The 25082-nt window shown below is 31.0% G+C and overlaps 2 protein-coding genes across 3 annotated transcripts in view; one reads left to right on the forward strand and one right to left on the reverse strand.

Moving 5' to 3' along the window:
* Window positions 1–23629, reverse strand: part of LOC118186196 (uncharacterized) — a 38896-nt gene extending 15267 nt beyond the window's left edge. The window contains exons 1-2 of one of the 2 annotated variants that reach the window (XR_004757732.2): window positions 22748–23629; window positions 15072–15306 (exon numbers count right to left, since the gene is read on the reverse strand). The gene's annotated coding sequence lies outside the window, so the exon portion shown is untranslated. Of the gene's footprint in view, window positions 1–15071; window positions 15307–22747 lie in introns of those variants that run through there. The other variant, XM_085807900.1, reaches the window with a different exon arrangement.
* LOC118186201 (photoreceptor-specific nuclear receptor-like) overlaps window positions 1–25082 on the forward strand; it is a 164485-nt gene that overhangs the window by 80780 nt on the left and 58623 nt on the right. The window lies entirely within an intron of this gene.

Here is a 25082-nt window from a genome sequence, read left to right on the forward strand (position 1 = left end):
TTCATGACTGCTCCAAAAGAAAAAGGTTCTAACTTTTCTAAAAAGTTAAAAAAATTTTCCCGTCTTAAAATAGACACCATTCCTTTAAATCGAAAAATTCATTTTTAGTCCCCAGACTTGCTCTATTAATAACAATAAATTTTAAAGAACACTATTTCTTTAGATCCCAATCATAACAAATTAATCAGCAAAATGCCTTGCATTGTGCACTTTAAAAATATTTTACATTTTCCTGTTTTTTTTCCTATATTTACTGCACTGGATGGTTGCTAAAGAAGGGAGACGAACATTTAAAAAAATGTTTAATGCTAATAGCCTGTGAATTATATTCTTTGTAAATATTCTATTTATACTACTCCACTTCATTCGCAGTTATATTTGAAACATCTCTACAAAATATACTCTTTTTATAGAGTCTATTAGGTAATACTGATTTCGGAGCAAATAACATAAAAGATGTGCAATGGCCATGCTAGGATTTAAACTTCGGACTTCCCAGTTGTTAATTAGACGCGCTTTCAGTCACGGCCATGAAGACACAAGCGTAAGAAGGGAGAAAATACCTTACGCTCTTTGAGGTTTAATACGTTGTCATATTTAATTTTGAAAGAACTACAGAAATAAAAACAAGCCAAACCTAAACTAAATGTAAATTACATTGCAACAGCAAATTCTCAGATAGAAATATCTCAACTATTGTAATTATAAAAAACAATAAATTATTCAGAATTCAGGAGAAACACCAATTATTTCCTTCTCTGCAGTTGTAACACCACCGCATGCAGCCCAAGCGATATTCTCCTTTCTGTCACAGGTGTTAAGGGAAAGGAAAAAGGCATCTGTAATGCTTGCACTTAAATATGTTTCGTCAGTGATGCTCCCCCCCTTTAAGAAGTCTTACGAAATCTGTCTTAGCACTGAAAGCCATGATTTGAATAATTCAAGCTGTGAAGAAGTCGCATAACAAACTATTTCAACAAAGCCGGATTTAGCCAGAGGATCACTTTGACATCCCAGGCACCTCCCGCGTCGCCGAATTATATAAAAAATATAAGAAGTTTTAAAAAATTCTAATGCATAAAAATTATAATTTAAAAAGATCATTTTTACAGAACATTGGTATAAATCGGGGAGAATATATTAATTTTTGCGCAATTTAGACTGATTAGTAAGAATTTCATGTAAAGTTCAACGGGTTTGTTCTTAATTATAAAAATATGAAATGAGAACTAAGACCAAAAAAGGCATGAATATTATGAGACCAGAGAGAGAAAAAAAACTTTAAAAAAAAATCTACGGCACTAAAGGTCACAAGAAATACAATCACTTCATTATTCTTAGGGGTCCCAAAACTCTTCATTTCCTCCTCTTTATCTTGAAAATTTAAAATTAAAAATTTAGTTTGATCACTCGCCAGTTAAAATAATGTTAACGAAGTGAAAGGAGAATCCTATTTTACATAAGCTCTGGTTAATTATTTTTTGTTGCATTAGAACTTCTTTTGATTTCAGTTATACTGTTAAGGATAACAAACAATGTATATTTTTTACTCAAATTATTGAAATATTTCTCTTTCTTCATCTACCTTCTCCAAATGAAAAAAAAAAAAAAATCTGAAAGGTTTCAGATTTTAAATTATGTCCAAAGGGGCGTTTTTTAAACGTTTTCTGTGCTCTCTTTATTTATTAAATATCATGTTCTTTGCTCTTAAACCATAAAATTTAGTCCAAGAACAATATCGCAAAATAATTTTAAATTGAGCATATCTTAAGAATTTCCGATACACAGTCTCACGCGCTGGAGATGAAAATGTTTTTTCTGCACAACGTTGTCATCGCTCGCTTTGATAACCTTGAGTTTGTTAATCCAAAATTCGTTAAAGTTTTACAAAATATAAAATCGATAATAAAGCAAATTTCAAATTTCAAATTTGGGCTTCCAGATGCCCATATTCGCAGTAGAATTACGTCATTCAAAATTTGATGGCTCTAGGTACCGCTGTTTTATCACAATGCGAGAAACATACATACATTTATGCAGATTCTTCATTATTCAATTTCTTCAAATATAATACAGGGCGATAGTATTTGGTGGCAACAGTTTGAAAAGTGATACAGCCTTTTAAAGTTTTCAACACAAAATGCCAAAACGAAATTAATAGTCCTTCAAGGAAAATTGCCCCTTTGGACTAATAAGTGTAATTTTTTGAAACTTTAAAAATTCTTTCAAGCATCTGTCTTCAAATCACACATTTTTAAAATAGCCACTAACTTTAACAAATTTTTAAAATAGCCACTAAATCAAAGTCGTTTTTTCTTTATATTGGTAAAGAGATCTCACAGTATAAGTTTATTAAATGAAAATTTAGTATTTCATATTGATGGTTAATTTGCAATAAGGACAGACTTCAGTTCATAGTTTGAGTGTATTGAAAGAAAGGAAGTATTTGCTTGTATATTCTGATGCATAACTTTAGGGTTGTTAAGCGATGAATGGTTGTGTGATAAGAGATGAATAATTGCTGTGAGTGTTTTCTTGTCTTGAAAGACAGATTTCTGTTCAAAAATGGGCTTGAAATTAAAGATTGCTGTAAGTGCCGTAATTCTCGTTCATGTTACCATAATTCAAGCGCATAAATTAAATTTAGCATGCTCTCAGAAAGAAATTTTCAATGTAGCTGGAATTCGAGGAAAAAAATTCATAGAAAATTTGCATTGGAATTCTTAGTCAATATCGTAGTTTTAACATTCCACTAAAATAGAGTATCACAACTTGTAAGTAATATCTATATTTCAATACAAAATAACAAAGGTAGTGAAACAATTCAGACTTAAAATTCTCAAAAATTTTTATTTTAGAATGGAATTCATTTAAAAGAAATTTTCTACGCGCTGCGAAAGAATTTGATTCTCTTCTTTTTTGCCAACATAAACTAATATTTTTTTTGTAAACTACTTTTAAACTTATGTTAACCTATAAAACTTATTATATTACAAGCTCAAGTTAGCATTTATCTTGAAGAAATGATATGTGTAGATGGGATTGGGATTTCTCTCATAAAATGTCAACCAATGGTTTAACGACTAAAGCCACGATACTATGGTAGTTTCCGTTCAAGTTCTATTCTTGGTGATGAAACGCCTAGTTATATGAGGTTTTCAGGATTTTTATCATAAGCAGCATAAAAGTCTATAACCGGTCTTTTGCCTAACTTTAAATGCATGCGTCGTAGTTGAATCATGCATGAAGTTATGTAAACCAAAATGTTCTGTTAATAATTAATCTGAGATACAGTTGTCAGTTGCGTTAGTTCAGAATGCTCTTGTATTAATTCCATTATTCCGATTTCTATTGAGACGGAAACAAAATCTTTACATGTTTTACTTGATAATAGTTGTTTTCTCCTGAATGCTGTAATATTTAATTCATTATTCCTGAGAATCTTGCAGAATCGAGTTCGAAGAAAATTATGCATAAACTTATATGTTTCAGTCCTCTGTAATAAACAGTATAAATCCAGTCCTCACGCACACCACAGGTTCCCAAATATAACTTTAAAATAAGAAAGCAGTTTTGACATGTTTTTTTATATGATAAAAAAGATTTCATCTTATCTGAATTCGAGTTTTCATCTTAATTGAATTTGAAATAAAATAATATGCAGAATAACGATTATTGGAGGAGTTAAGGCAACAAGAACCAGACAAAATTCATAAAATTGCAGGGCTTGTTTCGAAGGTTTAAATAAAGAACTTTCTTTTTCAGTTGCAGACTCACAAATGATGAAAGAGGACCCAGTGATAAGATAAGATTACGATGAGAGGAAGGAAATCAAGTTACTGGCGCTCTCTATAGGTGAAAAATAAAACAGTAATTCATTTAAAAGCTGAGGGTAAAAACCGATAGGAATCGGAATCGCTAATTAAAACTGAAAGATTTTTATGAAAGTGAAACGTGTCTAGAAAATCTAATTCGCAAACTGAGGATGTTTTTTGAATAATTTTGGCTGCTGAAAAATAGAAAATGTGATTTTCTGACGAACAATGTCAGGAAACAGGGGATTTACATGTTCCTTTCCCCCTAATATATCCCTCATATTCCTTAGCGCGAAATTTGAAGGCTCTGTTAAGTTAAAGCACATTGGCAAGGAATCCTGTATATATTCCGAGAGGTCATATCTAGAATGAGGTCCTTAAGTATTAAACTGCAAATTTTATTGATAGACGACAAAATTACACGAAAGTTGATTTTATGTAAAATTTGTGCTGCGTTGTAGCTAATTAAGGAAAGAAAGGAATGGCATCAAAAATATTACGAAGTTCTAAAATGAGAGGATGCCTTTTGATGGGTTGAGATGAGAATTTTTTAACCGCTCGGTGAATTTTGCTCGATGAAAAGCCTCCTTCAGTAGCAACTGCTTTTAAGTGATTCAACTCTTACTCAAGAGCTGATTTGAAGGAGCAACCTGAAGTGTATGGTAAACGAAGGAAACAAATGAAGGTAACTTGTATTTAGTCAAATGGCATGATTTGAAATGTTGTGGAAGGCAAACTGATGAACAGGTAAACAGCAGTATTGAAGTTGGATATATTGGTTATCACCAAGATATCGAGAAACGGAAGAGGATTGAAGGCCTCAACTTCAAAAGTGAAATGAATGGTAGGATCAATGAAATTTATTATTTTAAGAACTGTATTTCAGTCATCTGTATTGCCGTCAAACAGGAGATAAAGGTATCATCAACATAACGGAACCACACAGGCAATAATTAAAATTTCATAATTTCGATTAACAAGAATGCATATAGTTATCAACAAGGAGAGGACTAAGACAGTATCCGATTCCTAATCCTTCAATTTGCTTATAATGCTTATTTTGGAAAACAAAATGTGTTTGCTTCAGACAGAAATCTGGATCTTCAAAATACTTTTTCAATAAATCTTCCCATTGTAAACACCAAGGCAATAAGTTCTAATGCTAGTTTTTCACAGGAACAAGAGAGAATTCTGAAATACAACTTTAATTTTTCACAAACCTCAAAACCTCCGATTCCAAAAATTGTAGCTCCTATCGAAAAACTTTCAAACTTAGTAAATTTTCAAATACACAGAAAGGATGATTAGGCATCTTATTGCCCATAATGTGAAATTTTAAACATTTGAAACCTAATATAAACGCAAGGAAAAATGCTTCATTGCGTGAAATTCATTCTAAGCCAGACATTATCATTTCAAAGCCTGATAAAGATGGCCCGATGGCCAGATAGTTATCATGGACAAAAACACTTACACCAGTGGTGTCACTAAACTCCTAAAAGAAGGTCCATATAACCTGATCCTTAAAATCCTCGAACCTCTCAAAAATGAAAACTGCGATTAAATGTTCACAGATCCTCCTAACCCACTTAAAATAATCGCTTATCGCATCTGTTGCCAATTGTGCGAGATTATATGCCCTACCCAAAATTTATAAAAATGGTATTCCATTCCGCCCTGTTGTATCAAATTTAGGCTCTGTCTTATGATCGTTAATTCAATATTTAATTTATAGATTTCCGATTTTGTTAGTTGTTGTTAGATTTCCAACGCTTAAACCATAAAAATTTTCAGCAGCGTTTATAAAAAAAGGAAAAAACATTTCGCCTACAAATTTCTTCATGGTTCCTTTCAATGTAAAATTATTCAGGCACTTAAATGCCCAGAAACGAGACTTTGAGGATTTTATTTCTTCTGTATCGAAATTGATGAGTTAATTTTCCTTACTAAACTTTGTCTGAAACAAACACGTTTTGTTTTCCAAACTAAGGGGTAATAGAGTTCCTCACTTTTATTCTCTTAAACTAAGTGTTGACGAACCTAATGAACTGCTAAGCGAATAATCGCTTAAGTCCAAGAACAGAAACGTAAACTCAAGAAGGGTTAAGTACCCTTTATTTCAACTAAAATAAGATTTAACAGACAGCCCCTTTCTCAGGGCGTACAGCAAAGCCTCCACTTGAGCTTAAACTCAAAATCTATAAAATAAGATCTAACTAACGAATAACTAAAGATATTTAGCCGAAACTAACAAAATTCAAAACTAGTTGGCACGTAATATTAAATTAGGCAGCTAATTATCAAAAGGCACGTAATACGCCCAAGTGTGGTAACAGCTTAGAGAGACGTAGCCCAAAAGCAAATGCGCGCTATTCAGGAATCCTAACTTTCTCCGGCGAAGTCAGTTGAACTCGACTTGAATACTGTTCTCCTTCTCATTTACATTTAACGTGATTCTAATAACTCATTCTGGTAGGGAGTTGCAAGCTGAAACAAGGAACGATAGGAAAGTAAAATCAAATTAAAATAACTATTATAAAATTAAATTGTACCTTACAAGTTTTAAAAGCAAACTGAGGCATTGGCGAGGAAAGCCCTCTTAGTTTCCTTAGTCTCTTAGTACTCTAAAGTTCTATATGCATTATTATGAATCAAAATTATTTGAATTTTTAAACTTCCCTGTTAGGTTCTCCGACTTTTTTTGACGGTAATAAAGACGATTTAAATGAACTTGTTTCAATAATGAATTCCATTAATCCTTCCATTCATTTCACTTTTGAACTTCAGACATCCAATCTTCTTCCGTTTCTCGATATTTTAGTCATATACAACATATCCAACTTCAATACCACTGTTTACCTGTTCATTTGTTTGCCTTTCACCACTTTTCAAATCATGTCATTCGGCTAAACACATGTTACCTTCATTTTCCATGCATTTCAGGTTGGCTCACCCAAACTGGCTGTTACCAAGAGCTAAATCACTTTAAAGCATTACTATGGGCAGAGGTTTTTGACTTAACATTTTTCACCAAACGATTAAAAACTTCCCGTCTCATCACATGAAAAAGTCCCCTTCTGGTTTTAAAAGTTCATAAGAATTCTGTTGTCATTCCTTTCTTGCTATCGATTAGCTATAAAATTGCACATATTTTACAGAAATTCCAGCTTCGGGTCATTTTCTCTTCTGTCAATAAACATCGCAGTTCCATACTTAAGGACCCCGTTCCTGATATGAACTCCTGTCGTATATACAGGATTCTTTGCCAATGTGGTTTGACTTGCATTGTTCAAACTAACAGAACTTTTAAATTTCGCGCTAAAGAACATGAGGCATATGTTGGGGGAAAGAAACATGTAAATACGGTGGTGCCTAACATTGTTGGTCAGAAAATCATATTTCCCATTTTTCTGCAGCGAAAATTATTCCAAAAAACATCTTCAGCAGGCGAATTAAATTTTCTAGACCTTTACAATCGGTCTCCGCCCTCAATTGTTAAGGCAGTTTTTTCATATTTGTTTTCATTTTTCATCAATATTCAATCAATTTCTTTATATGACTGTATTTTATGATGCCGTATCTTGCGATAGTAGCTTCATGTCCTTCCTCTCATTCTTATCGTATCTTATTTTAGCTTATCACTGGCTTTGTTTCGTCATTTGGACTTCTGCAGCTGAAGAAAAAGGTTCTATATCCAAACCTTTGAAACAGGTCCTGTAATTTTGTGATTATTGTGTTGATTCTTGTTGCTTCTCCAATAATTCATTATAATTCTTTACTTTATGATACTGGAGAATTTTCATTCTTTGAAGCAAGTGAAAGAAATGCAAACAAAATGTTTACTCTTATTTTCCGAAGTAAGCAATGTTTAACTGTGAACAATACTACAGCAGTTACGAAATAATAAATCTAAAGTTATTTAGTAATGATAGTTGTGGTGGAGTTGTGCTGGTACAGTATTGTACTGGTATATAGACAGCTTTTTTAATAGAAGGGAGCAGAAAAACAAATCAACAGGGTCTTACACTTTCTACTCCATATTCAAGAGAAAATTTTAAGTCTTCATAATTTGCTGATATTTCTTGAGACACATTTTAAGTAGTGAACGTGTGGGACGTATATGTCCCAGTCCCCTGAAAATAAAACAGCATTATCTGAAAAATTACTAATAATGTAAAATTTTATTTTGATTTCTAATATTTCCTCCCAGAAAACTTAATCTGTAATAAATGTTGAATACCATAACTTCATATCAGGAAGAAACCGCTCTAATTTCAAATTATTAAAATGTATTAGAAGCCATATGCAACCAACTATTAATTTTCACATATGTATGTATGACATTGCGAATTACTATTCCTTACATTTGTGTTGCATATTATAAAACTCTTTAAAGGAGGTCATGAATATTTAAGCACTAAAACTGCAAAGCTTATGCATTAATACGGATTTTCACAACATAACAACATAACAAACCGGCAAGGCAGTAAAATCTCAGGTTTTAGTAATAAAGATAAAAAGTAAAGCAAAAGTAATATGCAATTAATAATATAAATTTAATTCATCATTCCATTATTTGAAGAAACACTAATCAAAACTCAACTTTGTGGTCCATAGCAGCAATTTTTGTGCAGTGGCGTAGCTGGAGGAGACGATCCGCCTCGAGCGGCACATTTTTGGGAGCAGTATTTTTTTGTGAAACGTTATTTTATAAGGGTTAGACATATGAATCATAGAGGCAAGTGAAAAATTAAGAAGTTCTAAATTGCCATACGGGAAAGAGTGGTTCTTACACAAATAACCTACGAAAACAAATTACTGTGGTATTTCAATTGCTACATATTCTTGTTAGACCTTCATCCAACTTTTGAATGAATGAATATCCAGTAAATTATGATTACAGTGATATCAATAAGGAAGAATTTCTCATTACGAGAGAAATATTTCAGAGTTTTATTTTTGTTATTACTAGAGGAAATAAATCAGCGACTTTGAAAAGTTGTCCTCTTGAACTTTTTCAGATTTCTCTAAAATGCAAACCCAAGATCAAAGTTCCAAATACTGTGATACTACAGGAAACTTTCCTTAGAATTTCTGTATATATTGTTGGCTGCGAAAAGAGTTTTCTAAATAAAAATGTATTTAAAACTTACAATTGCATATTTTGCAATTAAGGTCTCTTTCTATCCTGCCTGCACAACAGCAAGCTGGAGAAATGAAGTAGACCTCTACAGTGCCATGAATGATTTTGCGAAAAGAAAAAACAAGCAAAATAATATTACAATTTTAAAATGTTGGAACTGTAGTTTTATTTGAAAAATAAAGAGTTTTAATATATTTCCCCATTTTGTCTTTTTTAGTTGCTTAGGTTTAGTTTTTAGTATGCAGAGGGGCGGCTAATTTAGGAACCACCTTGGGTAATAAACATGAAGTCCAGAACTTTTCGCCTTCGTTATTTCACTGTGGTTGTTTCGACGTCGGGACGTTTCGCCATCAAGACATATATTTCTTTACATGACTGTATTTTATCTTGCCGTATTACACTCGTATTAAATCTATTTCGTTTAGTTTAATAATTCTGTTTACCTTTTGCATATTTAATAAAGGTTGCTTTTAATATATATAGTTATTTACAAGTATGAGATATAAGGAAATTACGCATAGTTAGTAGGAAAATTATGTCAGTATAAACGAGAACTCGGGCTAAACTTCTTATATAACAGAAGTACTACTATCGATTTTAAAATTATGCGAGTAACAATATTTACATGATTCGTCAAAATTTATTGAAATTTTAATCGGCTAGTTTAGAGAAATCACTCACAGAAGCAGGAAATTCACATTTTTATGAAATCTGAAGGAAAAAAGGAATTATTTTGGAAGCTTGTCAGAACCTTTCTCTCTGTACACAAAAACATTTTATATAATTTTTTTAAAAACTAAATTAAATTATTAAACTGTAAGGTTCATCCTAAGTTGTTAGCAGTTATTTTTAGATAAAGCCACTTTTCAATCTCTCCTAATTTCAGCTTACAATTTCGTACCAGAATGTGTTTTCAGAATCGCGCTTAAATGCAAATGAAGAAAGAGCAGTACTTCCATTGACTTCGTTAGAGAGCCAGATATTCTGACTAGCTCGCGTTAGCCTTCTGGCTAGACTCTCTCTAGCTCGGCCGTAATTCAGGCCCTTGATAGCTTTGCTACTTAGCGTTTAAGGGGTCAACTCCTGTAGAATTTTGATAGCCTCGGCTATATCTTTTTTAGTTAAGCATTAGTTAAGTTTTATTTCTTAGTATTCTTGAGTTCAAGCCCAAGTGGAGGCTTTTATGTACGTCCTGAGAAAGGGCCATCTGTGAACTTTATTTTGAGCAATAAAAGGTAATTAACCCTTCTCAAGTTTACGTGTCTATCTACTGTACTAAAGCGATTATTCGCTTACCAGTTCTCAAGGTTCTACACATTTAATTGCAAATTCTAGGTTGGAACATTACAAAACTAATTAGAGTTATTAATTTAAATCAACTTAATATATGCGGCAAGATAAAATTCAGTCGTGTAAAGAAAAATATGTCTTGACGGCGAAGCGGCCCGACGGCGAATAGTCCCATTCCCTTAAACATGGAGATCGCCCCCGAACTTTCCCCCAGCGTCAAAAGCTCTGGCTACGCCACTGCCTGTGTAGTAGGTGTGTAAGCAGGAATACGAGATTCCTTATTCGCTGAAATAACAAAAATTAAGTGAATGTTGCAAGATGAAGTTGTAAAAGCCGTATTATATTTCAACCAATTATTTTTAGTTGACTTTCCTTTCCCTCCTGGTTTCAGTTTCCTGCCAGAATGTGAATTTTTAATGACGTAGTATGCTAAATCTAAGTGTGTTCAGAAGCAGTATTTAAGCTGCGTTTCAAAAGTTAGTAGCGGAGTTAGTTCCGCGTTTATGTTGCGTTGATTGAGATAGCTCTCTAGTTGGTGTCTGCCATTCTCTACAGATTATATTGATATTCTAGGCTCGGCTTTGCTGTGCAGCCGATTTAGCGATTTAGATAAATAAGCAGCCAGTCGTTTAGCCATCTCAATTTAATGTGATTTTACATTTTTATTTTAAGTTCAATTTTATTTAGTCACGAGAGATGATGAATTGTGAGCACCAGTGAGTGCATCTTGTTAAACTTAGTCCAAATAAAAAGGTTATTTAAAACTTTCTTCTGCAGTGTTTGTTCTTCAAGATATAGTGAGAATTCACTACGCAGTCTTCTACGTAGGGTCTACTGTGAATGCTCTCAAAAAGACATAGACTCTACAAAGTAATAAGCTTAAAATTTATGTGAATTAACTGTTTTAAAATTTACTTGAATTTTTTTTAATGTTTAATTCCTGGAGATTGTTAAAGTACTTAGTGCAAATAAAAATTGCATGATATGTTTATATTTATAATATTTATAACGTGCTTTCATAATACGAAGAATAATTAAAAGAAATATAGGAATTTTAATAGAAAAACAGCAATGAGCTCTCTCTCTTTTTCTCTTTCCATATATACATATATAGGCCTGTCCTTTATTTGCTTCTCGAATTATTACTGGGCATAGCAAGTTTTTTTTCCTTTTTTTTTTTTTTTTTTTTTTCTTTCCAATCACGCTACACTTTGCGGTGATGATATGCCTAATCTCTCTTTATAGAAGTAAAACAAGATTATGTGTTGAGGTTTTTCGGCCTACGTAAATAATATTTTAATTTCGTTGTTTTATTTTACTTGAAATAGAAATGGGTTGTGAACGTCGATTAAAGAGTTTCGTTGAAATAAGAGTGTTCTTTTTGTTTTATGGAAATAAAAATATTTCAGTTTTTGAAAAGCATAATTTGTTTAAATATGTACAAGAAAAAATAAAATTTAGTCACTTGTAACAAGTATTTAATGCGTATTGTTGTCCAAAATAGTGCAGATACTTATAGCATTCTCTCCAATTAACTTCTGAGTTTTAAAATCATGTGTTCTGCATCTCATATCTTATTCGATGCTAAGTTGTGTCCCGTCGACATTTCTTTGATCGCCAGATACAATTTTAAGTTGTTCACCTCAAATAGGAAAATATGCAATGCACTGTTATATATTATTTACACCTCCTTTTCTATAACATTTTGCTCGTTGGAAGGAAACTAGAGCTTAGTTCATTTTATAAGAAAATACGGTGAGGAAATATCATAGGAAGTGTTGTTAGAATATTCACTATAAGACATTCTGAAACTATCGCTTTCCCCTGAGCGATATCTTGTGGTTTAATTGGTAGTACGACAGGTTAGCAGTCGAAAGATCTCTGATTCGAACTCCGATAACTGGATTTTTCCCGTTTTCCACTCCGATAACTTAATAACTATACGACGGAGTCCGACTAAAATAACAATGCTCTACAGCATTACTACTATGAATCATTTGAAAATCAGCGTAACATTAGCGAATACTCAATGAAAATGTAGAACTATTGCATAAAATCTCCAAATTTACATTAAAAACTGTATAATGATATTTGATGATAAGAAAACAATATGAAATTATTATTTATCGTATAAGGGGATATTCACTTCAGCACTTACGATATCAGAGATAACAAAATGATTTTAAGATGCAGAAATAGAGAATATCACTTTCAATAGTCCAGAAATACGTACTTTCAAAAAATGCAGAGTGCACATAAGCTGAAAATTGAACAAAGGTCTGGAAGTTTTAACAAATGTATCCTCTAATTTTTTTCATAACTGTACTAGCAGGGATATGAATGTTAGAAATGTTTTAAAACTAGTTTCTGCGAGGTAAAGACATTTACTTTATTTGGATCATTATAAAAGGTCTTGATAAAAGGGAAGTAAAACTCCTTGAGCAATATAGTAAAAATCAGAGATCGATTGAGCATACGAGCAGCTTAAAAGGAACGTCGGTTGTAATTAACTAAAAACTAAATCAAATTCTCAAGAAGCTAAAGAATGATCTTACCATAAACTCAAGATGTAAAACAAATCTCAAATCCACAAACTTATAATGTCTTTTGAATTTCATTAAACATTTCGTAAATGATTAATTTTGTTAATGCAGATAATTTTTAGACACGGAGACTAGTGATTTAATGATAAGATTGATGCCAAACCATTATGATTAATTTTGCTTTAAATAAGATTGAACGAATATCCCGTAATTCAAAGACTAAATAATTTTCAATTTAACACTGTAGAACTAAATATTCTACACTTCAAGAGAGCCCGAAAGCAGGCCGAGAAATAAAGACACTGAACACTGGTAGTTCCACCTGGGTCCGATAACAGGCAAACGGTCTGGTTGCATGGATAGTTCGTGGTTTTCAACATGTGTTATGTGTACACGAGCCAGTTTCCCTTAGAAATTTCTTCACGAAGGCATTTCTTCCTTTAGACGTATAGCCCTAGCGTGCTTTGGCATGATAAAAGAAACCATCTAAACTACAACGAACATCCACCAAGAAAAAATTAAAACAAGGCATTCGCCAGATCACTTTTTACTTTCATTACCTTCACTGATGGAAGGAGGATACTTATCAGAATTGACATGGTTTCACAGAAATGCGCGTCATATTAGGAAATTAATTTCATTTGTGAATTAACAAATATGTTGTATCCGAACATCACGAAATCAAAGGTATTAAAATTTTAAAAAATTGAAAAACAAGCACTTTTGATACACTGAAGGTAACATTTATTGTATTTAATAATAAATACTATATCCTATTTAACAACAAATTAACATGTTGTATTTAACAAATAACATTAAATATCATAAATTAAAGAATATACTGTACTTAACAATAACACAGTATTTTTTAAATTAATTATGTTCCACTTTATAAACAACTATTGAATCCTGAAGAGGAAATTATAAAATAAAGGTTGAAAAATATGAAAATTAAAAAAAATGGACTGAGAATTAATATTTTATTTCTCAAAGGCGCTTTTGCTGCTGCGCTTTTGTTAATCGCAAGAGGTACTTATGGAAACGCGTTTCAAGAAAATAATAACTTTTAATAATAACATAACTAATAAATTGAACTATAACCATATCGATTACACTACAGAATGAAAGGACTACCTCTGACTGAACAGTTATAAAGTAAATAAGAGTAGCTTCTAACTGCAAATTTCTGGGCTTTTCTATGGTACTGCTTTATTTCATCATTATTATTATTATTATTAAGTTATTTTATTAATAATATTTATCATGAACCCCGAGTCCATATTTTGGACGCCTGAAATAAAATTTCTTCTTGTAGACCCTCTCGTAGCTTCTACGAATCCCTGGCGGTCCATATGGAAATGGAGAAGTTTGTTGTAGACCTTAGGGATCAGATTCCTGTCAAACAGAGCCGTGCCTAAATAACGAAAATGTGTTGAGACATCATAGATTTTGAAATTTTATTTTAAACGACATCTTTAACTTATTCTTTACAAAATTATGTATAAAATGCATCAAAATATGAACCTAACAATAACGGCCATGTTGGCCAGGTGAAAGAGAAGGCGGGTGCCGTAGTTTTGTCCGGCTTTCAAATACGAGAAGCGTATACTGTCCTTACGGCATGAGGAAGCCGAGAGCCCACTCAAGAGCTTGATGACAGGGAGAGAGCGACAAGAAACTATCGCAATGTCCCTGGGAGTCTCCCCGTCTAAAAATGATTGAAAGAAAAAAATTGACTTCTAAATAGGAAAATCGAAAGCGATCGTTCATTACGTTTATTCTTCGAGACCAGCGTTTTTAATCTGAAAAATTTGAAGATATCTACACTTCAGAGCTGTGAAAGTTTCTGAAAAATTGAATGATAGATAAATGTTTTCTGGAACAATCAAAAAAGAAAAAACAAATGTTACATTAACCGGATACGAAGATCTTCCAGCAACAAACAATTTTCGTAAGTATAGAAATAAACGACTCGAAACCAATCGTAAACAAAACTTATACACTGAGATCAAGCCATCTTCGTTGATAATAATAAGCTTATATTTGTTTTCAAATGCTGCATTATTGTTTGGAGAAGAAGAAATGGAGAAATGAAGAATTGAATCCAAAGTACTTAATATCTAAAGTATAATACAGGGCGGAGATATCCTACTATGGTATTAAGGACCAGCAGCAGAACAACGTAGGACTGTTTTAAATGTCAGCTAATAGAAAAGTATAGATAGACAGCAGATTTATTATCTCACCTTACCATCTAAATATAGTAAACACAAATTCAAGTGAAGGCTTAACATCAAAACATAAAATTTTGAATACTTTATTACAGAACGTCTACATAAAACTTTGGTATCAGAAAATACTGAGCTTTCTTTCAAGATACACATCGCTTTAAATACATTTCTTATGGATGTAGTACAAGCGAATGTTGTTTTTAACAAACTACTACAAGGGTTTTCTAATAACTGCCTAGAAAAGCACTTCTCTAATCTCCTGATTTAAATCTAGTTGAGCATATCTGGAACGAAATTAAAGGTACAAATTAAGGTACATAATATTTCATCAAAAGAGGAATTGAAAAAGGGTAAGAGAAGAACAATGGAATGATATTAGTGAAAAGGTTAAAAATATAGTTCACTCAGTCCCAAAACATTTGTAAAGCTCAATGTACTAGACAAACTACTACAAGTACTACTACAAATGAAGGACCCATAAATTAAGTTAAACATTTTCCTGTGTTTTCCGCGGTTTATCCTTCACACCCCAAGAGTTCTGTAGACCACTATTTTTGCATAGTTGACTAAATTTTTCTTAACTGTTAAATTATTATTTAAAGACAAATTTTATGTATAATTTTGTATATGTTAGACTTAAAATATCATTAAAAATACAGCTTAAAAATTTAAATTTAATCTGCGTATATTACTATTTTTACAGCAGAGCCAGACGTGTCCTAAATTTTTGGCAGTCACAGTACTTCATCATCTAACTTAAATGTGCGCTTCTCTGCCCTAGGTAGGGCTAAAGCTAGTTAATCGGTGCAGCACTGATTTATGTGATTGATCTCTGATTTATATATATGTTCAGAATTTTGTACTGCATTTTTAAAATTGCATTCATTAAAAGAAAAAATTGCACAGCAGTTTCCCTAGCAAACATTACATTCCCATCCAACCGTCCAACAGAACAGTGGTTAGTTTGATTACCGTAGCGAAGGGCCCGGGTTCGAATCCCGAAGAAGACATGGATATTGTAAATGTATAGTGTCTTTGTAGCATGGGGGCACTCTTAAATATATGGCGAGCCGAAAGTACTCTCTTCTGGTTTGTTGGTAAGGGAAGAGGGATTGAAGATCCTTGAACCGCCGAAACAGGGGTGCTTTTTATCAAAATTTAGGAGGAACTGGCAAAATCGTACTGTCACCTATGTGGTACCCAAGGCTGTTGCCAACGATTGACCCAATCTTGTTCTTATTGCCACGATAAAATTTGTGCGCCTGGTTCTGATTACGTCAGAAAAGTGAGATTAGTCACAAGAGCAACAATACGTCCCCGTCCTGTATGATTGGGACTGAACTAAGGAGGTTTCTAAGCTTTTTCTTAAAACATTCAATTATTTACATTCATGCTGAAGCCGGAAAAATTATTACGCTTAAGTAAGATACATATTTGAACTCTGTTGTTTGTAAATAAAAAAAATCAAGTTCATAGAAAATAAGGGAATGCTTTGTTTAGAAATGAATTTTATTCCTTTAACTCAAACTGTAGCTTCAACTGTTTGTCTCTGGCAATGCTATTTAAGAAGCCCAATATAAATCGGGACCGAAACCCTATTTCATAAAATCATGTAATAATTCGTTTACTGTACTTTCATAAAAATGAGCAGTCTGCTACTATTTGCTCTTAAGGCTTTTACTATTCTTATTCTTTCTTCGTAAGTGCAGGAGTAAGACTAAGTAAAAATAGAAAACGACATACGTAATACAAGTTACATAGATTACTCATTTGACATTCTGTTTACTTCCAAAATGTGTTGCTGATGTGTAGAAGACAAACATATTAAAAGAAATGTTAAAAATATACTAGATTACATATTGTATACATTAATCTCAATAAGACTTGAGCTTACGTAATCAGTTTTAAAGAAATATCGAAATAAAGAAACAACATGCATGAGCAAATTTAATATTTTAGTTATTTTTCTATATTCCTGCTTCGGAAATACTTCAGCTGCGTTAGGTATAAATTTCACTTCATACTCATTTATACGAAGCATGAAGCTCGTCCCTTGTTCATTTACATGAAGATTGAAGTTCATCTCATAATCATATAATTTTCATTTATGCTTTTGCAGTTGATGGTTACAAGTATACGACTATTCCTGTTTCATTCTTGTCTCCTCCTCTTTTTCTAGTCTGTTGACAAATTCATCAGCGTCTTAAAATAGTTTAGAAAACATTAGGCTTTTAAGCAGTTTAAAATTTTTTCTCTCGCCCTGTTTCATAAATCAGAATTTTGTGACAATATTACTGAGCAATTCGAATGACGCAATTTTGCTTCTTTTGTGTCTCTGTGTCTAATTTCTTAGTAGCCGCTGAATTTTAAGCTTTATTATCACGATGACATCGAAATTTGTCGGTAACAGTCATGCCATTGATATTAATTGCTCGGCGACTATTATATTTATTATTTAAGTCATTAATGATTATTATTTAAATTTTTATCTCTATATACAAATTAAATTAAATTTGTTAGGAGTGAAAAAGAAGAAAAATGGTGTAGCCTACAAAATGTTTTATTTAAATGTTAATGTTCATTGCCATTCACAAATCTGCGATTTCACTTAAATTTCTCATTAAAGCATTTGAGCTGTTCATTAAGCCTAAATAGGAAAACAGCTTAAAGCATGTAACGTATTGTTAAACTGCATATAAATGGCAAAAGAAATTGCTTACATATGGATTACGCCATTTTGCCTCTAGACCCATTTTACAGAGCTGTAATTTTCGTGATATTTCAAACTTTTTACTAAAATTATATTAAAATTAGGACCAATTAAAAACTTGACGATTTCCTATAAATGAACGGAAAGCTCCAATCTCCTTCATTTGAACTCAGAAACAAGAAGTAATTAATCTTACAGACAGCCATTTTGGACAACATTTGCTAAACAGTTGGGCGTGAGCAAACTGGGAAATTCTTCGAAGGAATTTAAAGCACTGCTCATAGAATTATTAGAAATTCATTGAAGAAAGAAAAGGGACCTTATTGCTTCATTAATTATACATTTCTTGAGCAAACATAAGCTTTATATTCACTGGAAAACCAATTTTGTTTTACACTTCGTTTTACTGAGATGTTTACTATATTGCGTTTGGGTATTTAATGTTGAAAACATGCTTTTTGAATATATTTTCAGCTTTACAAATTTGTTTTGAATATTAAACTATATTGTCTTATAATTATTTGCGATTTTTCTGTACGTTTGGACTCAAAACAAAGCTGCATTGCAGTATTTTATAACTTTCTACGGCTGAAATCCAATTTCATTTAAAGTTCAAAGTGAAATATTTAATTTTTCATAGGCTTAAAATTTAATTGAAAGGATGCGCAAATGGATACATTTTTTTAGATTTAAAATAATCAGCTGTGTACTGTGTTTTTTTAATTAAATTCAAGAAACTAAAAGTTTCTAATGAATTGATAGTGTATTACATGATATAAAATATGTAAGCTACATCGGTAAAACCTAATACGGCTTTATATGTATATTTAAATTTTCGAAATATTTTTAGTTTCTTGATTATAGGCAAATATTATAGAGAGAGCTTTCTAGCGTATAAAAACATAACTATTCCCCAAAATCAGCTTTGTGTTCTTTAAACGCAACCGGTAACACAAATTTCGATTACGTTCGTGCAAAGTAATTTATGCAGAAAATTCAGTAATTTCTGAACTGTGGTTATATAATTTCAGTAATTATTACTCTATTCCATTATAGCTGCCAATTCGTTTAGAAATATCTTACCTTTTTTTTCAACCAAAATCATTTACAACTAATACATATAAAACAACATTTCAAAAGAGTTAAATTAACAGTTTTTATTTCTTTTCCAATTTTTCCTCTAAAAATATGTACACCACAGAAAATATGAAAGCATACACTATACGTGTATTAAAAGTTTAATTAATGTATCATTGTAATACCAATTAGATTAGTTTCAGTACAATTTACAGGAACAATTTACAGGAAAAAGCGTTATATTAACAGTTCTAACTTTTTCTTCCTTTCCAAAAAAAAAATTGCAACACAAAATATGAAATTATACATTGTACGTGCTTAAAGTTCGATTAATTAATTATTATAATGTCAAGAAAACTAATTTAAATAAATTTGTTTTACAATTACCAAAGGAAACTTTATTCCAATTACAATACTTATAATACAATAAAACTAACAGGTGTGCGAGAAAAATATATTCTATGCACTTCACTCATATATTAAAATACTGAAATTGACTTAATCTGTTTCACAGAAACAAATAAAAACATTTTTAAAAGGCAAAACAAATGAGCAAATGTTCATATTTAGCAACATATAATTATAAAGAAAATGCATACAGATTACTTATACTTTTTTCCATAAGCTATAAATTATTCTTAACAAAACAATCAGAACAAGTGATAACTCAGTCACATCTCTTAAAAATTACTAAACAAAAAGCCAGATAATGTGCTGTTTAATGCGTAACAACACTTGTTGCATCTAAATACATTAAAACAATAAAATACCATTTAGGAACAAAATGCAGTTTTATAGTTAGATAACATGCTTAAAATTTGACCCTTGAAAAATTAGTCAATCAGTTTCTAAAAAATTTTAAATTTATTAAAAATCAACTTTAAAAAATATTTAACATTTTAAAATATCAATCAAATGCATCTATTTAGATTGTATTTCAACTAATAGTGAAAATTACGGACATGGCACTAAAATAGATTGTTTGGGGGGGAAAAGGAATACTGATGTTGTTTGATGCAGAAAAGAAATCAACTGAAATGATTTTCATTTCTGATCAAAAATAAATCAACGAATAGCTATAAAATTTCAAAAATATAATGTAATATCTCAAGTCACTTCCTTTTTCAAATATAATGAGCATACCTTTTTCAAAAGCACTAAAATACAAAACACCGAAAATTTGATAATTATTAAGTTATTAACAATATAGCTCAAGGAAGAAACAAAACGAATTTCAAATTGCACTGAATAAATATGTAGACAAATTACACAAATGATTTTAGTCTAAATCTGCATGTTTAAAAATGATTCAAGGAGTTTCACAGATAGTGAATACGAACATAAATCTTTCCTAATAAATTTTCAAATGGTTTTATAACTAATTGTTTTAATTGAAGAATCAAAAGAACAGCAACTAATATCTCTCATAACGTTAGAAAGTGCTAAAATAAAACCAGTAATTATGTTTACCAAAGGATGATAACGTATGTTGCACTGAATTAGTTTTAAACAATAAAACGTCATTTAAGATAAACTAAAAGGTATCTGTAGAATTTAGAATTTTAAAAATTTCTCTCCTGGAAAAAATCATTCAATCAATTTTTAAAAATTTTGAAACTAAAACAAGTGAAATTTTTGCGTTAAAATAATGTAACTCATTTTAGGACAAGGGAATTTATGAGTTAAGTATATCGATGAAAATAAAGAAAACACCAGTACACGTTTTTGAAAAGAAAAAATATTGAGATCTTTAGATAAAATAACACAAAACCAAATGAAAAAAAGCTTTCTGTTCTTGAAAAAAAAATAAATATGGAAATTCTGGGGAATTTGGAAATATAGAATAGTAAAATCAATTTCTCAAAAAAAAAAAAAAAAAAAAAAAAAAATTCTAAAACACCCACCCCAAATTATCTTTGTTAATGATTAAGATACTGGTGCACTTTAAGCTAATTCAATGAAAAGTGAAGTTTAGGTTACGTTGATCAAACATGCAGACAAATTATTCAAATTATTTTAGTCTAGTTTCGAATATAGAGCATTAGTGTCTTAGAAAACTGCAATATTTATGAACAACATCAGCTAAAACCTATATTTTAAAAAAGATTCAATAAATTCAAAGGTATCAAAGCACAAATACTTATAATATGTTTTTCCATACAGATAATAACAACATACTTCAAAAACATCATTACAGAAAATTAAGTACTTATCAAGCATGGTTGAGAAACATATCTTACACAAAATAGCATTAATGTTCTATTTTCTCACTATGCACAAAATTGGATGAAATCTTATAATTCATTAATGACAACATAATTGCAAAAATTTCAATGTCCTTTATAAAAAAAATAACTTTTTTTAATGATTCAAATTAAGATAATAATAGTAATGCCACGAAACATTTCAAAGGAAAAATCTATACCAATCCAGAAAATGATTATGAAATATTTTAAACAGTCATGTCTAAGCAAAATGTTTGTTCATTAATCATTTAAAAAATAAGCAGTTATTAATAACAATATGTAATCAATCAATGACCTTAAAACCAGTAACAGTCTACAATTTAATAAATATGGTGTTTTCTTAACATTAAAAATCGAAAGCTATATTTTCGATAATGATAAAAATTGAGATAATCGCAGTTCATTGCAGTATCTTAGACAAAAGCAGAGTTAAAGCCAAACCAGCCTGAAGAAAATAAACACAAACTTAACACACATTATTGTAATTCACCAGCAGCTAAGTGCATGAAAATCGCATAATGTTCATAAAAATATTAAAATGGAAAATTTACATTTTTGATGATGATGAAAACTGAGGTAGCAAAATTATGCTGCCGTGTGTTACGGAAAAAAGGGTCAGGGTGGATCCAGGCTGAGGAAAAGAAGCATAAAACTAACCAAAAAGTTATCATTGCTCATTAAAAATTACGTCCATAAATAATTATATTATGAACCATATTAATATTGTTGACAGTGATGAAAACTGAAGTGCTAATAAGAAATAAGATCAAATATTTTAGAAAGATAACAAACGGAAAATTAGGCCCAACTAAAGAAAATAAGTACGAAATACAGTAATTATAGAAATTGTTCAATCATACAAATTGTTTAAAGCATTTTTCCCAAATAGAATAAAAGTTATAAAAATTTCAAAAATTCATTAATTTATTGACACCAAAACTAAAATTTCTTTTTTAAAAATATAATCTAGGCTTCATAAATACTAAAAAATATCATATGGAAACGCTTAAAACTAAGATATAAGATAATAAAACAGAAATAAAGAGTTAAGAGAAACAAAATATAAATCCAAGCTGAATTAGCAACAGGCAGCTTAAACAAAGTTCTGTTTGTGTAGCAAAACTAGTTAGTCATATTTTCAGTTGCAAAACGTATTAAAACAACAACGGAAGAGCTATTATTCAACATTTAGGAACAATATTTAATATGCGATATTTTTTTAAGTTAAACATTTTGCTCGTGATTTTAATTTAAGAATGTAATACTGCATTTAGCACATACAAAATAAAATAGAAGTTAGATTTGGATATAACGTCTGTATTTTTTAATAAAAGATTAATTATTTTCTCCGAAACAAGTAAGAAGTTGAACTGATATAAAATTATGAGACAGCTTAATTACAATACATAAATTCTACATTATAAAAATGATGCTGTGTTCTTCAAAAATGTCCTTTGTTAACCATTAAAATAAAGCAGCAAACTTAATTTCCTCAAGGAGAGACAATCTAAAAATAATGTTAAACTGAAGAAAAATAGTACAAAATATTAATAAACATTTTAAATACCCTTTATTCACAAATAAAACAAATTTCTCAGTTTCTTATCATAGTATTGCTTCCAAAATAAAGTAATAAACTTTAATATCAATGTAAAAAAATTGGCAATTACGGGGGAAAAAAAGGAAACATACTGGAAGGAAACCCGGATGAAATCATGGATGCTTATGAATTTTGCCTATCAATCTGGCTATGAATTTGTCTAGTTAGAGCTCTAGCTCGCCGTGCCCGCTTCTGGAGTAGCAAACCTATCTTCATAAGGCGATCAGTGCTTATATCAGGTACATCATGATACTCAAGTCCTTCAAGTAAACAGCGAAACAAGATTTTACTGTAGTTCACTTTAACTTTAATGGACGCAGTCACAGGCATATGAACACCAGACACTTCACAAAATGTGACTGGAATTGTTCGTTTATTTTCACTCTGACAAAGTACCTCCAATTGCTTCTCCATCGATTTTAACTTTTTAATGTAAAGTTCAATTTTTTCAGCAAGCTTCGTGGCTGGACATTTTTTTCCCTGAGTATTTCTCGCTACGAATGAACTCGCCATACTAGATAAGCTGAAAATAAAGATTTTGAAGTACAACCTTCGAAAAAATACTGAATAGTCAAATCGCGATAGTCAGACTTCCAAAATATCGGAAAACAAGAAATCGCACTTCAGAAATGCAGGACTGCAAAATGTTTGGAATACTATGGCAGGCACCAACTCGAAAATGTCCTTAAAAATTTGTCGCAGACTCAACTCATAGATGGGTTAATTATACTTTACTGTGTTACTACTTACAGAAAGCAACGTTCGCTTCGTCCGCGATTAATCAGTTTGAAAGATGATACAACTCGATAACAGACGCTAAGACTGTGCACCTTCCCAAAGCAAGCTGAAAGGGCGAAATGAACTTCGAGAATCAGTTAAGGGTATGATGAAGAGGAATTGTTGTCCTTCCACCGAAAAGTAGTTCCGTGGGTTTTGGAGACGAAAGTGTTACGTTCATTTCTCGGCGGAGGCGAATATTGTTTCATGCTTTAACCCTTTGCGCTCGAGTTGATTCTCGGCTCAGTTTTGCAGCAACTCAGTCGTTTTTGATTTTTTATTTAATCCCAGGCAGTAAAGGATTCATTTAAATTGGAGTTAAAAGGCGATATTATTATAACGTTGTTATAGTGTTTATAATGTAAAACTTTCATGAAAGCATTTTAAACTTTTCACTTATATTTTAAAAAGGCTAGCTTTTATTATAACTGACTGCGTACCAGTAATTCAATAGCAAAGTGGACAGAATGTGTGAGCAATGCCCCAAATACATGGATTTCTATTTTTCTTCTTTTTTTTAAATCTTAGACAATATACGTACATATTATAGAAAAGTTAGAAATTACAGATCTACCCTAAAATGCTATATAATGATATATTTATTGGAATAAAAATTGCTGAAAAATAATTTCTTAATTGAATAATTGATAACTTCTACCTGATATCAACAGGTGAAAAACGAAATAGACAAGTAAAGATTTACACTTTTTTAAAACAGAAAAAATTATGAATGAATTAAAAGGGAAAAATCTTTTTTCATGTAGTGTAATACAAACAAAAGCACATTCTCATCACAAAAATAATCTACAATTTACTATTACGAAAAGAAAGCGTAGGTTCCTGAATAACGAAATCTGATGACTAAATTGCGTTACTAAATATGTAAGCCATTATCTTTTCAAATTTTAAACTCCCAGTTTTTTCAATTTTTCTAAATTAAACGTTTTTTTTTTCAATAAGAATTTAAATTTATCAAAATTATCGTTCAAAATTAAGCTTAAGTTAATGTTTGGTTAAGTTAATGTATTTTCAATATACCCCTTTGGCGCAAATCCTTAAAAGTTATTTAATACATTTCATAATAAATATAGTCACCCAAATTCAGTTATGTCGGGAAATTTTTAAATCAACTGAATGCAAAGAATTTTAATGGGTCAGTCTTGATGAAATTACATTTGAAACGTTCAGAGCATATAAAGTCAGTTGTGAAATATAATTGAAGTAAGTAACTGTTTGTGTATCACTGTAAAGGTCTCTCCACATTTTTATGGTTCGTGATATAAAACTGTAGATGAATTTTGTAAAGACAATTATTCAATCTCTCGTTTCCATCAAACATGATAAACAATTTTTTGCTTTTTAACTCATTAATTATAGTAACCATTTCAAAGAAAAGCGTACTTTATAAACGCTTTTAATAATTTCTTATTGAATGATTAGTTTTGAATTGTTGAATGAAACATTTTAACTGCATAAAGCATAATATTAGCGAAAATCTACCACTAATTTGTTTTCTTTTCATAAAGAAAAATTTGTCTTTCTGTTCGTGTGATTTCCTGATTATTGCACTTGTTTTGCCTTCCTCCTTTCTTTCTGGGGGGGGGGAGAAATAATGTCACTATCATCAGATTCATTATTTAATTACTAAAA

Source organism: Stegodyphus dumicola, chromosome X1 (assembly GCF_044657685.1).
Source record: "Stegodyphus dumicola isolate Sdum_Otavi_A_Nest chromosome X1, ASM4465768v1".
Lineage (NCBI taxonomy): Eukaryota > Metazoa > Arthropoda > Arachnida > Araneae > Eresidae > Stegodyphus > Stegodyphus dumicola.